The following is a 17,044-nucleotide window of genomic DNA, read 5'->3' as shown; positions in this document are numbered from 1 at the left end:
CGCTGTGGTGATCCCGGCAGGCGGGAGGAAACTGAGGCCGAGGGGCGGCCCAGGAGGGGGCGGCCCAGGAGGGCACCGCCCGCAGATCAGCGTCGCCCCGGGCCCAGGGGCAATAGGGCGGCGGCGGCCGCAGGCCCGGCTGGACCGCGCGGGGACCGCCGCCCTCCCGCCCTTCACCGGCGCCGGGCGGCCGCCCCACGTGACGGGAAGCGGCGGCGGCGGCGGCGGCGGCGGCGGGACCCGGCCAGCCCAGGAGCGGCGGCCCGGGAGCCGGCGGTGGGCGGCGCGGGGCCCCAGGCCGCAGGGCCGGCGCGGGACGGCGGAGGCCGGCGAGCGCCGCGCCGGTGAGTGCCGAGGGCGGTGGCCCGGTCCGGGCGCGGGGCGCTGGGGGCAGCACGCGGAGGGGGTGGGCCGGAGGGCGGGGGCCGTGCGGGGGGCGGCCGGGGGCGGGGGTGCCTGGGGGGCGGGGCGCGAGTCGGCAGGTGTGTGTGCGCGGGGAGGGGGACAGTTGTGTAGGCGTGGGGGGGGGGGGTCGGGGGCTTGTTGGGCTGAGGAAGTGTGCACGTGCGTGTGGGCTGGGGCAGGTGTGCCCCGGCATGGGGTCAGCGGGTGTGGATGGTGTGGGGTGTGTGTGTGTCTTTAGGTGGGTTAAGATCCAAGAAGACCCAGTCCCAGGTTTGGAGTAGGCTTTCGGTTTTCTGGGGGGAGGAGCCCAGACTCCACCCCTGCGCCCCTAGCCCCGCCACCCCGTGTAAGGAATGGTTTTGTTGCTGTAATTGATGTTTCCTGGAGCTCTTGGGATTTCAGAGTTCAAATTCCGGGTCACGTTCGGGCCTGAATTGTTGCCCCTGACCTGGGAGACTGGGCAGGGGTGTGCCGGGGAGAAGGGAAGCGACCTCAAGGGCTGGAAGCTGCCACCCCTATGGGATTTTTCCTTTCCATTGCCTTCTGGAGGTGCAGATGGAAGTTGGGTTCTCCGCTTGCCTCCTGTGGGTCATATGAGTACGACTTTAAAGACAGAAGCTGTGGTCTCCACTTGTCTGCACCTGCCATTGCTTCTGCCCAGGGGCTGTTGGGTGATCCTTAGAAAGCGCCCCCCCCCCCCCCGGCTGGTGGTCCTGGGGATTCTATGTGGCTGCTGGAAATTGGGGTTCACACAGCTTATTGCTAATGGACTGTATCGGGCGGGCGCTGGGTCAAAACCTGTCCGAGCAGGGTTTAATCTTTGATGAAGTGCTTGTGGGTAGGCGCCTGTCCATCCGGAGTGAGGGCAGGAGGCTGCCGGCGTGATTTTAGTGACACGTTAAGGAACTGACACAAGTGTGTGAGGAGGGCCCTAGGGCAGTGTGAACGGGACGACCTGAGTCAGAACTGAGGTCGTGGGTGGGCCTGCCTGTGCCCACTGCTCCCTCCTGGTGGACTTGCTTCTCTCTGTTGGTCAGGAAGCTCCCAGCGCTATGGTCAGATAGGAAGGAACTTCTGGCTGGCTGCTTTCTTTGCTTTTTCCTTCTATTTCTGCTAGCCGGGCAGATTCAGCAGTCATCGAAGAGGCCTCTTTGATGTGTGGCACCAGAAAGAGTACTGACCAGAATCTCTTGGAACTGTTTGCAACGAGCCTTCCCGGTCTCCAGTTCCCTATAAAACCGGAGGGTGCTGCTCCATGATGGTGATGAGCATTGAGTGGTGGGCTCCTACCCTGCCCCTGCCGTTTCCTAACTGTGAACCTTGGGCAATTTACTGAAAGTTCTGCGTCTCGATTTCCTCAGTCAAAATAGTGGTCATATTGGAAATATTCTAAAATAGTCTAAAATTTTGTAATAAGAAAATATGCATTTGGCACAGGGCCTGACACTTAGTAGGTGCCCAATAAATTATTAATAAATGTAAATGAGGCTCTAGAGCTGTATCTCAGCTCTGAAAATCAGTCGTTTTATGCTCTGAGAAGTTTTTTTTTCTTTTTTTAAGATTTTATTTATTTATTTGTCAGAGAGAGAGCAAGCAAGCGGGCACAAGCAGGGGGAGCGGAAGGCAGAGGGAGAAGCAGACGCCCTGCTGAGCTGGGAGCCCTATGCAGGACTCCATCCCAGGACCCTGGGGTCATGACCTGAGCTGAGGGCAGACACTTAACAGACTGAACCACCCAAGTGCTCCTGCTGAGAAATTGTTAACCCAGTGAATATTTTAATCTGGAGTTAGACTTCTAGTGAGTTCTGAATTCCAATTTGCTGTATACATTCACAGTATACATTTCACAAAGATTTCAGGTGAGAGGTTGGCAGTGCGCCTCGCTTTCAGCTTCTCTGCCTTTCCTCCTGCGCTCATGATGGGGAACAACAGCCCTTGGTCCGGAGAGCCGGTGGAGAGCTTGTCCACCACCGAGGACCCAGGCTGCTTCAGTCTTACCCACCGTCCAGCGACAGCGATTTGTAAGAGGGTGTCTTCCTCTAGTTGATGAGTTTTAAAAGCACAGAACTCCCTATTTTAAAAATGCTAAGTTTTCTAGGCCTGATTTGCAGCTAGCATTTCTGTTCAGGGAGGAAGAAAAAAAAAGTAGTTATTATGGTTTCCTCATTCACACTAATATTAAACAATGTGTGATCCTTTAAGAAAGAGTGAGGAAGTTTTTTCTTACTGGGTTAAACCTCTTCATCTTGGTCTGAATCCAGTCCTCATTAGATATACATTAAAGTAATCATTCGTGGCGGCCAGGTGTTTGGCTACTGCTGGAATAATTTGGCCGGGACTCTACAGCTAATCTCCTCTGTGGCAGACCTGACCCGTCTTTGTTTATTAAAAAATACATAACTCCTAAATGAATGTAGAAGTAACAAGTTAGTTTGGGGCCACCCCAAACGAGCTTGAGTGTTTTATTCAAGAGAACAGGAGCACTGATTGAGCATGTTGTGAAATCTTGCAGAGGATTTGAGCGCAAGATCTTTTCTTGATAGTCAAGCAACTGCTACTGAGTAAATCAAAGACTCAAGAAAATACTGAATGTAAAAGAGGACAACGGCCTAGCTTCCAGCAGGCACTTGACAATTCTTTGTGGATCCTTTGAAGATCCAGTATTAAGGAGACGCTCTAAAGGAGATGCCCTTGAGACCTAATCCCCGCTCTGCTCCTCTTCCACCCCCACCTTCCCTTCCCAAATCCCTTCAGTTATAACTGCTGGCAGTACTATTATAGGATGTATATGATATATACATATGTAGACATACTATGTATATGCATATGGTGTGTGTGTATGTAACTGTATACATACATGGTATATACATACTTGTAGACATCTGCATATCATATATATGCATATGGTGTGTGTCTGTGTATATATGTAGTATGTATAAGTAGTGTATGCATTATCATGTGTACACTTACATATGTATATTTGCATGTATTTGCCAAGGGAAAGGATACCAACCATGAATAGTCACATATAGGTATGCGCCAGGCTAATGTCAAGATGACAAAGGAGACGTTAGACATTAGCTGTGTTTTTTCTTCTTTTTTAAGATGCACATTTGGGTCACTGGAGCAGATTTACTGTGCTATAGCTAGTCTTAACACTATTTCTGTCACATGAGAACAAAGATAACATGAAGTGCTTGTCAGGTAGTGTCCTAATCAAAAGAGGGAAATGTTGTCCATGGTACAAGTCAATACATTTGCTGTTGATTCCTGGCAAATTTCAAGATTGAGTCATGAGACAGATGGCTGTGAGAAAGTGAAGAACATGGGGACCAGCATGGGGTACCGTTTCGTAAGAATTTAAGTCACGTAAGCGTATATTCTGTTTTGATAAAGTTACTAGGTTAGTGGGGCAAAGTGTGAGCATATATATCATTTCTGTATCTGAAATTCAGTAAGGTGGTGCTGACACTGAATCCCATTTGGTCAGAGGCATGTATTTGTGACTAAAGTTGTTTAGGGGGCAGCTGTGCCGGGGGTAAGCCGTTTGGCAGCGAGGGGGTAAGCTGAAAATGATAATAGCGTTCCTCTTCTGGACTCAGGAGGGGAAGGCGAGGGCCCTGCTGGGAACTAGTGTTCCGGAGCTGGAGCTACAGCAGGGCATCGTCTGAAGGCCTCGTACCGTGATGGCCTTGTGTTTGGAGTCGTCGCTTCCTTCAGGAGGACTGAATTCTAAGAGAGGATCTGAAATCAACTTGCCCACTTCTGTCCTTAGAGTGGAAAGAATATGGCCATGGAGTCAGAAACAGGAGCTGGGGTTGAAGCCGGTTTCATCACCTTGTAGCTGTGTAACCTTGAACAAGTCACTGAAAAATGTCTTTACGTCTGTAATAGTATCCACCTCTCAGAGAACTGTGGGAGTGGAAGAAAATCATTTACATCAAGTATGTGTTATCCAAAGCCAGTGCTTAGGGACTTTCAAGGGGTGGCCATCAAGGCATCTGCCAGGGCTGTCTTTGATTGGTGCCCATACTTGGAGCAGTCTTCACCCCTGGGCAGGCTGTGTGTGCAGTGCTTAAGGGTGTGGGTGCTTCAGTCAAGCTACCTGGGTTGGAATCAGCTCTCCATGGTCATTTAACCTTTCTAAACCTGTTTCCTCCCTTGCAGAATGGGATAATGATAGTACTCACCTATAGGTTCCTTGTGAGCCTGGAGATAGCACTTAATACAGAGTCTGGCACACAGTGAGTCTGGCACACAGTGAGTCTTCTAGCAGTCATCGCTCTCCTATGGTAGTGTTATTAACTACCCTTCCTCCAGAGGAGCCAGAGAGTAGTACAGGGGAGGCTCGTAGTCCAGTCCAAATATCTATTTTACAAGGAGGCAACGGGTGCAGAGGCTTTAAGTGACTTGCCCAAGTTCATAAGCAGGTGTCCAAGCTGTGAGAGCTCAGGATCCCGATTAATATTGAGAATGCCTGCTTTGGACCATTCCTGCTTACCATGGTTCACCCGGTTAGCTCTGGGGCCTGAATCCTTACATTGGAAGCCTTCATCTCTGCTCTTTCCCTGCTCTGCTGACCCAAAACCCTACTGTTCTCCATCAGAGCCCTTTGCCTGCGTGCTTCTCCTGAAGCTCATAGTATATCAGATTTTGTCCTAGCGGGAATCAGCTCACATTTACCCCAATTCATTCTGAAGTTGTCTGTGGGAAGAAACACCTCAAATGAGCAAAAGTCCCAAACTCTCCTCTTTGAAATGCGTTCTCAGGAGGAAAAAAAAAAAAAAAAACAACAAACTTAATTTGTAGGTATTATTCATACCTGTCATTTTAAGCTAGGACACCAAACTTGAGAAAAATCACCTGCTAAAGTAACTCAATAAAGCAGCTAGTAAAATCGCCCCAGTGTAGCCTGAGGCTCTAGGGACATTCTGCTGGACTGCTGGTCATTGCGTGCCCCCTCCGTCCTTCTCGGTGAGTGACACCCAGATCATTCTGAGCATCTCCTTTCCTGCTAGCAAAGGAGATTCTTGGAGCTCCCTGTTCTCTTTTCGATTACTTGAAGGCAAGATCATAAACCAATAAACTGTGATTACATTTATCTTTTTAACTTTCTGTTTTTTTTTAAAGATTTTATTTATTTGAGAGAGAGAATGAGATAGAGAGAGAGCATGAGAGGGGGCAGGGTCAGGGGGAGAAGCAGACTCCCCTCTGAGCAGGGAGCCCGATGCGGGACTCGATCTTGGGACTCCGGGATCGTGACCTGAGCCGAAGGCAGTCACATAACCAACTGAGCCACCCAGGCGCCCTTTAACTTTTTGTTTTGAAGTGGCTGTGGGCTTACTAAAGAGTTGGAAAAGAGTACAGAGCTCACATAGACCCTTCCCCAGCTTCCCCTTTTGTGAACACTTTGTGTGACCATGGTACAGTGATCAGAACTAAAACGTTAGCATCAGTACTGTTAACCAAGCTACACACTGTATTCATTTTCAGTGGTTTCTGATCCAGTTTCCCCACATGTGGTTGTTACATCTCCTTGGCCTCTGATCTGTGACACTTCTTAGCCTTCGTTTTTCATGACCTTAGTAACTCATGAAGAGAGTCAGGGATTTTGTAGACTGTCCCTCAGCTGGGGCTTGGCTGTTGTTTTCTCATGATTAGGTTGCAGTGCTGGATTTTTGTCTAGAATACCACAGTGGTGACATGTCTCCATTACATTTTAATTTAATGTTGGGATGCATTCCATATCCCTGCCTCCCTCCCCCGAAACAGCAGGAGAAACTGTGCTGAAACTTTGCCAGGCCCCTAGCTCTGCCTGAGCCCCTGCTGAGCCAGGACAGAAATGACCTCTTCTTCCCCATCACTTCTCTTTTTTTTTTTTTAAAGATTTTTTATTTATTTTTTAACAGAGAGAGACACAGCGAGAGAGGCAACACAAGCAGGGAGAGTGGGAGAGGGAGAAGCAGGCCTCCTGCGGAGCAGGGAGCCCCATGCGGGGCTCGATCCCAGGACGCTGGGATCATGACCTGAGCCGAAGACCTACGCTCAACAACTGAGCCACCCAGGCGCCCTCCCCATCACTTCTTTTGCTTCCATGTGCCCAGTCCCCTAAGTACCCCATTACATTGCCTGGAGGATTTAGGGGAGATTTTTCAGAGGACCCAGTTGCAGTTTAAGAAATAAAAATGTCAAGCTTTCTTATCATTAAGAAATATTGTCTGTGACCACTGAGCCTTTAAGCCCTATCAAATCTCATCTGACTTTCAAGTGGTAACTAAGATAAGTTAATTTTTTTTTCTTGATCTCGAGATTATGTCAATTGTAGTTATAGAATTTATATTCCTAAGAAGAGAGCTGATTGGCTTACAAGGCTCCCAGGATTCATCTTTAAGGTGTGAACTAAAGTTTTGAGACGCTGGTGACGTTAAATGTGTTATTTCTGCAGACTGAAGGCGATTGATTGTCAGCGCCCAAAGGAATTGGGGATGTTTAGCACTTTGTGTTTAGTAGAGGGCTTTGATTAACATTTTATTTTGCTAATTTAGCGCAAAGAAACCATCCGAAGGTAGCTTGCAGTGGGAGAATTCTTGCTAGCAAGATTTTCCTCTTTACCCGAGAGCGAGGTTTGAGTCTGTGACTTGGCTATTCATTCAGTCAGGAACATAACATAGGAAATAGAGATTTCCAGACCAAAGGAAAAATGGGCGGAGAGTTCCACCTACCTGTCCTGCTTGATGCCCACAATGAGCATGTGGTGGGAGGGAGGAGAACGGGCAGGCAGAGTGGTGTTCAGGGCCACCAGGTACAAAGACAGGCTGGAGACCGGGCAGCAGGTCCCAAGCCACTGCCCACGCTGTTTCTGCTTTCTGTAGTAAGCTGGCCCGAGCTGGGCTGGTACCACCTAGCCAGGTCCATCTCCTGACGTTTCTGGCCGGCCCAGTGCAGGCATTGGTCAGCCTCCGTGACTGGGACCACAGAAAATGGGCCTCCTGACTGTCTTCTAACTGTTCCCACCTGAAATGTCCCTTGGGACCAGCCTGAACCAGCATGGTGGTCCACAGAATGTTGTGCTTGCTGCGGAGCCCTCCCTTCTGGATCGTTCTTCCCCACAGTGATGTGCTGTCAGCTCTGCCCTCTGCGTTTCTACTGCCCCACCTGATCACAGGGCACCATGTAAAAACCCGTTGATGTGGAGCTCAGGAGGCTCTGTGTTCCCTCCCACCCCTTTCCAAGAGCGTGAGGATGGATGACGGCTTTGCTTAATTCCCTTCTAGGTTTGGTTTTTAGAGCTGGGGTTTTCAGTTTTCACAAAGATTTTCCCCTGTAATGGGTATTGGTATCTGCTTATGGCTTCATAGTCTCGATAAGTATGTTTACCCAGGGTAAGTGAGAAACTTCTTAAGAAACATTTTTTGGGGGACGCCTGGGTGCCTCAGTTGGTTAAGCGACTGCCTTTGGCTCAGGTCATGATCCTGGAGTCCCGGGATCAAGTCCCGCATTGGGCTCCCTGCTCAGCAGGGACTCTGCTTCTCCCTTTCCCTCTGGTTGACACTCTCCCTGCTCTCTCTCTCTTAAATAAATAAAATAAAATCTTAAAAAAAAAGAAACTTTTTTTTCCCATAGAAATCCTTTATTAAAATGGCAAAAGACAAACTTTTTAAAAGTCCTTGTTTTGTATAGAAATACTACGGGTCACAGGAAGATTCAGGAACAGGAACTCTTCCCCTAATGCCCCAATTCCTCTGATCAACCAGTGTTGGGGTTATGGGTAAGTCTACAGTGTCCTCCCACATGCCCACCTTCGACCCCAGCTTTGACCCTCACACATTACTTCTTTCCACATGTACGCGTGACTAGGGTTGGCAGATGGGCATGAAGCGGTGTTTTTTACTTTAGGGATTATTATGTTGTTAAATTCAAACAAACCATTGTAGTTAATGGTAACTATTTCCTGACTCGTGGTTTCAGACCCTTGAAAAGGTGCTCAGAGAGTAGCTTTGGCTTAGGATCCCTCTTCACAACTGGTGGGTTTGTAGAGTTGCTTGGACACTCGCAGACTCAGATCCTGGCACTTTCAAACTCAAGCAGCTGGCGGACTCAAGAATTTGGAACTGAATGTAGCCGAATAATCATGAAACGAGGGACTCCCGGGGACTGATGTGTTAGGTCAATAGCTATAACTGTCTTCATACATTGGAGTGGGAAGGTTGGCGGGCTTGGATTTTTAAGGGCTGCCTATCTTATGCTGAGTTTGGAGTTTATCTGTGAGGCAGTAGCATACTTTCCAAAGCCTTTTAAGGACGGTGACAGCATGATGGTGTTTTAGGCATGAGGCCCACGTTCCTGCTGGTCCTTGTGTATGGCTTTGAACGTGGCTGACTTTGGCCCAAACATTAGGATGACCGTTTGATCTCTGTTCGCTTATAATGGATTATCAGAAACTCAAAAGAAATTAATGTAAATTGAGAAAAATAGCAAATCTAACTTTCGGTAGAGTGTCCTTTTTAAAATGTAGATGAAGAATTAATCCTCAGCTTGTCATAGGAAGGCACCTCCTGTTAACCCTCTGATGTGATGGATCTCTGGCGCACATATAGCTGATAGGACTCTGAAGAGTTTGTTTCATTTTAAAGTGTTGCTGTAATTCTCCGGTGGGAGATTTTTTGCAGATGCATAGGACACCGTGTCCATCTTGAGGTTGCTCTCATATTCTCTGCACATTCTGTGACAGCAGATAACAGAGCGTCATTCTTTTGGTTCAAGAATAATAATTAGGGGCGCCTGGCTGGCTCAGTTGGTTGGGCGACTGCCTTCGGCTCAGGTCATGATCCTGGAGTCCCGGGATCGAGTCCCGCATTGGGCTCCCTCCTCGGCGGGGAGTCTGCTTCTCCCTCTGACCCTCTCCCCTCTCATGTGCTCTCTCTCTCATTCTCTCTCTCTCTTTCAAATAAATAAATAAATCTTTAAAAAAAAGAATAATAATTAGTGGTAAAGATCTCATCTTAATCAATGTCACTTTGTCATAGCATTCTTACAGCGGAATGTATTCTGTCTCAGATCAGGGGTCCATATATATGTTTTTTACATTGTACACACACACACACACACACACACACACACACACGTACGCACACACACATCTGTATGTTTTTTACTTTAATCTTGTAATGTTGGATCTACAAGCCTCTTTCTACATGAAGATAATCTCTTTCAAACATTGTCTTAGTCCATGTTTATTCTTTCTGTATGACTTTTTTTTTAAATGAGGCCTGGCCTTGGTGGGATTTAGTACAGAGAAAATGAAGAGGGGAACAGGCACTTAGTAATACCAACCTCAAACTGGCTGAAAAATAAGAGTGGAGATACAGATGACTTGAAAAACCCAGGTTTGAACTGGGTGGGTCCACTTGCACTTGGATTTTTTTTCTATAAACACAGTACAGTACTGTGAATGTATTTCCTCTTCCTTATGATTTTCTTAATCATATTTTGTTTTCTCTAGCCTACTTCATTGTAAGAATACAATATATAATACATGTAACATACAAATGTGTGTTAATCCACTGCTCATATTATTAGTAAGGCTTCTGTTTAACAGTAGGCTACTAGTAAATTAAGCTTTCGGGGGGAGTCAAAAGCTATAAATGGATTTTGGATTGTGTTGGGGGTTGCTCAAGGGTCAGCTGTGCTTGTGTGGAAGGTGAAGCTGGGGAGAGGTCCAGGAGGGAAGAGGCTGGCCTCCTGAGAGCTGGGACCCCTGAAGATTTAAATGCCCACCCTGTGCAGGACGTTTACCTTCTTGGGCATCCCATCACGTGTTAGTATTTTCCTCTGTCTTCCAAGAATCTAGGGGGATTTGTGGAAATCACTGATAGGCTGCCCTATATTGGACTTTGTATATATGGGTACAATGTAAAGTAAGCACTGGATTTAGATGAACTGAGAAAATAGAAGTAAACCATTTACATCTATGATATGTTTTCATTAAATGAAATTTTAGACAAGGAACGTGCATTTTGTGAATCTTACCAAGTTTATTAGGCTGAGGTTCTGTGTCTATTTCCACAGTAAGCTGGTTTGGGGAAATGAGTAGATTTTTAGTGTGTGTATATGTACACATATAATTTAATTACTATTCAATACACTTAAAGGAATATTCTGATATAAGATATAAGGAATAATAAAAGCAACCTCAGTTTGGGGCGCCTGGGTGACTCAGTTGGTTAAAGCGTCCAACTCTTGATTTCAGTTCAGGTCATGATCTCAGGGTCCTGGGATTGAGCCCTGCATCAGGCTCTGTGGTCAATGGTGAGTCTGCTTCAGGATTCTTTCTCTCCCTCTGCCCCTCCCCCCCAATAAATAAATCTTTAAAAAAAAAAACAAAAAACAAAGAAACAGAGCATAAGAAACAGAACATTACTGGGTGCCTGGGTGGCTCAGTCATTAAGTGTCTGCCTTCAGCTCAGGTCATGATCCCAGGGTCCTGGGACCGAGCTCTGCATCAGGCTCCCTCCTCCAAGGGAAGCCTGCTTCTCCCTCTCCCACTCCCCCTGGTTGTGTTCCTTCTCTCGCTATGTCTCTCTGTGTCAAATAAATAACATCTTAAAAAAAAAAAAGAAACAGAACATTACTAATACCTTTGAAATCTAGCCTATCCTTATTCTCTATCCTGTCTCTCTGGATTTGTGTTTTTCATTCCCTTACTTTGCTTTATGATCTTAGTATGTATGGCTAAAACCCTAAACATTATATTAGATGGATTGTTATGTTTTTGAGTCTTACAGAGCCTTGTATATCATTCAGTGTAGAGTGCTCTGCAATTTGCCCCTTAGCTTGAGATCCGTCCTTGTTGGTAGCTGCAGCTTTTCTCTCTTGCTGTTTAGTGCTGCATCCTGTCCAGTGATCATGAGCTGCTCCCAGTTTCCCCGTCTCAAACAAGATTGCAGCCAACGACGTTCTTGCTTATGGCCTGGTGAACATAAATTCTGTAGGGCATGTGCCTAGAAGTAGGATCGCTGGCGTACTCCTAATGTCGAGGGCTTCTCCATAGCACCAGAATGGTCTTGCCAGTGTAGAAGCTTCCACCAGCATTGTAGAGAGCTCTCATTGCTCCCATGTTCTTGCAAGCAGCTGATGTCATCGGACTTCAAATGTCTTGTCAGTTTCATGGTATAAAATGAAGTCTCATTGTAGTATAATTTGCAATTGCAGATGATGAATCAGGTTGAGCGTTCTTTCGTTTCTGTTGGCCGTTCATGCTTCTGAGAGACACCTGCTCACGTATTTTGCCATTCATCTATGAGATCATTGTTATTTTCTTTCTGCAGGGGTTCCCTGTATCATCCAGGGATCTTTTTTTGTCAGATATGTGATGTCAGTGTCCTTTCCCATCTTAACTTGTCACTTTCTTCACAGTGTCTTTTGAAGAACGAGGTTTTACATTTTTAACGTGAACAAAGTTATCTTTTTTCCTGGCATTTGTACTTTTTCTTGCACCTTATTTTAGAAATTCTTCCCTATCCGAAGGTCATAAACATATTTTTTCCATATTTTCCTCTCAAAGTTTTGAAGTTATGCCTTCCATTCTTAAGGATCTTAATCCATCTGGAATCATTTTGATACATGGTATAAGGCAGGAATTGAGTTTCTTTTTTCCTTCTACGTGAGTATCCAGTTGTCCTGCACTGATTATTGAACATGTATACCGTATGGTATACAGTGCCGCTCTTGTAGTGCGAGGTTCCAGATGTGCACATCTGTTTCTGGGAGACCGGACGTGTTCTCTCGGGTTCGCCTTGTACCAGTACCTCCTTATCTTAATAACTGTAGCTTTATGTTACATTTTATCTGTTGAGTCAAGTCTCCTTACCTTATCTTTTCCAGAAGTGTCTTGCTTTCTTTGGCCCTCCTCTGCCATATGAATTTCATAATCTGCAAGTTGAGTTACACACACCTGTGACAGTTTTCACTGGAATTGCGTGTATAGACCCTAAGTGCACACCCCAGTGAATTTTGACAAATCTATACACCTGTGTAACCAGTACCCCAAACAAGATCTAGAACATTTCTGTCACCCCAGAAGGTTTCCTTGTGTCCCTTTCCATTTGGTCCTCCTTTCTCTCCAAGGTAAACACCGTTCTAATTTCTGTCACTAGAGATGAGTGTCGCCTACTTTTGAATTTCATATAAGTGAATCTATACCATATGTACTCATTTCTTTCATTCAGTATTTTTTATTTCATTCATATTGTTGCTTAGCAGTAGTTTATTCCTTTTTACTTCCAAGTTGTGTGAACACCCCCCCCCACGCTGAAATGGATACAAATGAGTAAAATTGAGCTGTTTCCTATTTGGGGCTATTATGAATAAGACTGCTGTGCACGTTCTGGTAAAAGTCTTTCTGCAGATACTGATATATACGCAAGAGAACTGGAAACATTCAGAATGGAATTATGGAGTAACAGGATAAATGCATGTTTAACTTAATAAAAAAAACCACCAGATTTCCACAGTGATGGCACCATTTTTTTTTTAATTGAAATGTACTTGACATACAGTGTTATTAGTTTTAGGTGTACAACGTTAATGATTTCACAATTTTATACATTACTCAGTGCTCACCAGGACAAGTGTAGTCACCATCTTTCACCACACAATGTTATTATGATATTTTTTTTTAAAGATTTTATTTATTTATTTGAGAGAGAGGGGGGGAGCAGAAGGGGAAGGAGAGGGACAAGCGGACTGCGTGCTGACTAGGGAGCCAGATGTGGGGCTTGATCCCAGGACCCTGAAATCATGACCTGAGCCGAAGGCAGACGCTTAACTGACTGAGCCACCCAGACGCCCCTACAGTATTACTGACTGTATTCCCTACGTTGTACTTTTCATCCATGTGACTAATTTATTTTATAACTGTAGATTTGTACCTCCGAATCCCCTTCACCTGTTTCTCCCATCACTCCAATCCCCTCCCCTCAGGCAACCACCAGTTTGTTTTATGGTTCTATCTATTTTTTGTGTTTTGGGGGGGTGTTTTTTGTTCTTGTGTTTTGTAGTTTAGATTCCACATGCAAGTGAAATTGTACGGTATTTGTCTTTCTCTGACTTATTTCACGTAGCATCATACTCTCTAGATCCATCCATGTTGTCATAAGATATCATTTTTTATGCTGAGTAATATTGCAATATGTATATTTTATATAGATATGCACACGTGTACATGTAACATGTGTACATATCGTGTCTTCTTTATCCATTCATCCATCAGTGGGTGCCTGATTGCTTCCATATCTTGGCTATTGTACATCATGCTGCAGGAAACATAAGGGTGCGTATATCTTTTTGAATTAGTGTTTTCATTTTCTTTGGGTAAATACCCAGTAATGGAATTACTAGATTGTGTGGTATTTTTATTTTTAATTTTTTGAGGAACCTCCATGCTATTTTCCATAGTAGTTGCATCAGTGTACATTCCCACCAACAATCCATGAAGGTTCCCTTTTCTGTACACCCTCACCAACATTTGTTATTTCTTGTTGTTTTGATACTAGCCATTCTGACAAGTGTAAGCTGACATCTCATCGTGCCATGTCTGTTGGCCATCTGTATGTCTGCTTTGGAAAAATGGCTGTTCAGGTCCTCTGCTCATTTTTTAATCATATTATTTGTTATTTTGGTGTTGAATTGTATAAGTTCTTTATGTATTTTGGGTATTAGCCCTTTCCTGGATATATCATTACAAATATCTTCTCCCATTCCTTTTCATTTTGTTGATGGTTTCCTTCACTGTAAAAGTTTTTTATTTGGCATAGTCCCAATAGCTTATTTTTGCTTTTGTTTCTCTTGCCTGAGAAGACCTATCTAGAAAAATGTTGCTGAGGCTGATGTCCAAGAGATTACTGTCTATGTTTTCTTCTAGGAGTTTTATGGTTTCAGGTCTCACATTTAGGTCCTCAATCCATTTTGAGTTAATTTTTGTGATTGGTTTAAGAAAGTGGTCCAGTTTCATTCTCTTGCATGTAGCTGTCCAGTTTTCCCAGCACCATTTATTGAAGAGACTATCTTTTCCCCATTGTATATTCTTGCCTCTTTTGTCATAGATTAATTGCCCATGTAAGTGTGGTTTTGTTTCTGGGCTCTCTGTCCTGTTCTGTTGATCTGTGTGTCTTTTTTGTGCCAGTGTCCTACTGTTTTGATTACTACAGTTCTGTGGTCTGTCTTGAAATCTGGGATTGTGATACCTCCAGCTTTGCTTTTCTTTCTCAGGATTGCTTTGGCTATTCCTATGTCTGACTGACTGTGGTTCCATACAAATTTTAGGATTATTTAGGATTATAAATAATAATAATATCTTCCACATAATTCTGTGGAAAATACTGTTGGTATTTTGATAGGGATTGCAGTGAATCTGTAGATTGCTTTGGGAGACATGGACATTTTAACAATATTAATTATTCCAATCCATGAGCATGGTATATCTTTCCATTTGTGTTATCTCCAGTGTTTTCCATCAGTGTTTATGGTTTTCAGAGTACAGGTCTTTTACCTCCTTGGTTAAATTTATTTTTCGGTATTTTATTTATGATGCAATTGTAAATGACATATTTTTTAAAATTTCTCTTTCTGCTACTTCATTATTAATGTATAGAAATACAACAGATTTCTGTGTGTTAATTTTGTACCCTGTGACTTTACAGAATTCATTTTATCCTAATGGTTTGTTTTGGTGGAGTCTTTAGGGTTTTCTGTATATAGTGTCATGTCATCTGCAAACACTGACAGTTTTACTTCTTTACCAATCTGGATGATTTTTATTTCTTTTTCCTGTCTGATTGCTGCAGCTAGGTCTTCCAGTACTGTGTTGAATAAAAGTGGCAAGAGTGGACATCCTTGTTTTGCTCCTGGTCTTAGAGGAAAAGCTTTCAGTTTTTCACCATTGAATATGTTGTCAGCTGTGGGGATGGTACCATTTATACATCTTTCAACAGAGTATGAGATTTTTAGTTGTTCTGCATCCTCATTAACATGTAATGTTGCCAGTCTTTTTAATTGTAACCAGTCTAATAGGTGTGAAATGTTATTTTATTATGGCCTAAAATAAAATTTTCTGATGACTAATGATGGTGAACATCTTTTCATGTTTTTATTGGTCACTCATAAATAGGGTACTATTTATTTATTTATTTATTTTTAAGATTTTATTTATTTATTTGACAGAGAGAGATACAGCGAGAGAGGGAACACAAGCAGGGGGAGTGAGAGAGGGAGAAGCAGGCCTCCTGCCAAGCAGGTAGCCTGATGTGGGGCTCGATCCCAGGACCCTGGGATCATGACCTGAGCCGAAGGCAGATGCTTAATGACTGAGCCACCCAGGCACCCCTACCCTCTTTTTTAAAAATTTATTTTATTTATTTTAAGTAATCTCTACACCCAACATGGGGCTTGAGCTCATAAGATCAAGAGTCACACGCTCCTCTGAGCCAGCCAGGAGCCCCTTGTATACCTTCTTTTTTGAATTAAAAAAAAAAAAAAAAGTTTGTCTTTTTTGTTATTGGTTTGTAGAAGTTTTTATATATTCTAGATATGAGCCCTTTGCTGCATATATATTGCAAATTTTTCTCCCAGTCTGGGGTTTGCCCATTCATTTCCCTAATGGTGTCTTTCAGTGGATATAAGTTGTTAATTTTTATGAAATCCAGTTTATCAACTTTTTTTTTTATGGTTAGTGCTTTTTGTATGCTAAAAAGTCTTTATGTACCCCAAGGTCTCAAAGGTATTCTTCTGTGTTTTCTTGTAGAAGCTTTAGAAGTTTTAGCTTTTACTTGTAAAATCATTTGAGACACCTCAAATTAATTTCTATATATGGTGTGAGGTAGGAATATTTCAGGTAAATTTTTTCCCCCTCATAAGGTTATCCATTTGTTCCAGCACCATTTATCAAAATGACTTTTGGTATTTGATACTGGTGCCCTTGTCAACAGCCAATTGAATGTGTATGTGTAGGTCTGATTTTGGACTTGGTCTTCTGTTCCATTGATCTATTTGTCTTTCCTGATATCTTAATTACTGCAATTTTATAGCAGTTTCTGAAATCAGTTAATGTAGGTCTTCCAAGTTTGTTCTTCATTTTCAAGATTGTTTTGACAATATAGGTACTTTAATTGCCATTTCAATTTTAAAACCAGCTTGTCAATTTTTGCAGGAAAGTCTGCTGGGGTTATAATTTAGTTGGGCAATAAGATTTTATGTATTTCAACATAAAGAGCTTTTACATCTTTGTTAGATAATTCCCTCATATTTAATTTTTTAATACTATTGTAAATATCTTTTTTGAAAATGAAAATGTCTGTGGTTGGAAATGCAGATAACTTTGATATGTTGATTTTTTAAATTAAACAATATTTCTAAAATTTTAGTAATTCTAATAGATTGAGTTTCCATGTAAACAGTAGTAGCATCTGTAAATAATTACAGTTTTATGTCTTTGTTTTCAGTTTTTTATAAATGTTCCTTAACTGGCAGAAATTCCCAGTACAGTGTTGAATAGAGATGGTACATTAGTGTGCTAGGGCCGCCATAACAAAGTACCATAAACTGGGTGGCTTAAACAACATAAATTTAAAAATATAAATAAATG

General features: G+C 43.6%; 1 protein-coding gene across 2 annotated transcripts in view; it reads left to right on the top strand.

Moving 5' to 3' along the window:
• Window positions 1-277: 277 nt before the first annotated feature.
• The window catches only part of TGFBRAP1 (transforming growth factor beta receptor associated protein 1), an 80,900-nt gene continuing 64,133 nt past the window's right edge, over window positions 278-17,044 (top strand). For both annotated transcript variants that reach the window (XM_028103952.2, XM_028103951.2), the window contains exon 1: window positions 278-344. The gene's annotated coding sequence lies outside the window, so the exon portion shown is untranslated. The remainder of the gene's footprint in view (window positions 345-17,044) is intronic.

The sequence above is a fragment of the Eumetopias jubatus genome, unplaced genomic scaffold (genome assembly GCF_037043125.1).
Source record: "Eumetopias jubatus isolate StellerSeaLion01/CBP00866 unplaced genomic scaffold, mEumJub1_p1.0 scaffold_9, whole genome shotgun sequence".
Classification (NCBI taxonomy): Eukaryota; Metazoa; Chordata; class Mammalia; order Carnivora; family Otariidae; genus Eumetopias; species Eumetopias jubatus.
Note: the sequence above shows the minus strand (reverse complement) of the source record. Positions and strands in the feature narration are given on the sequence as shown.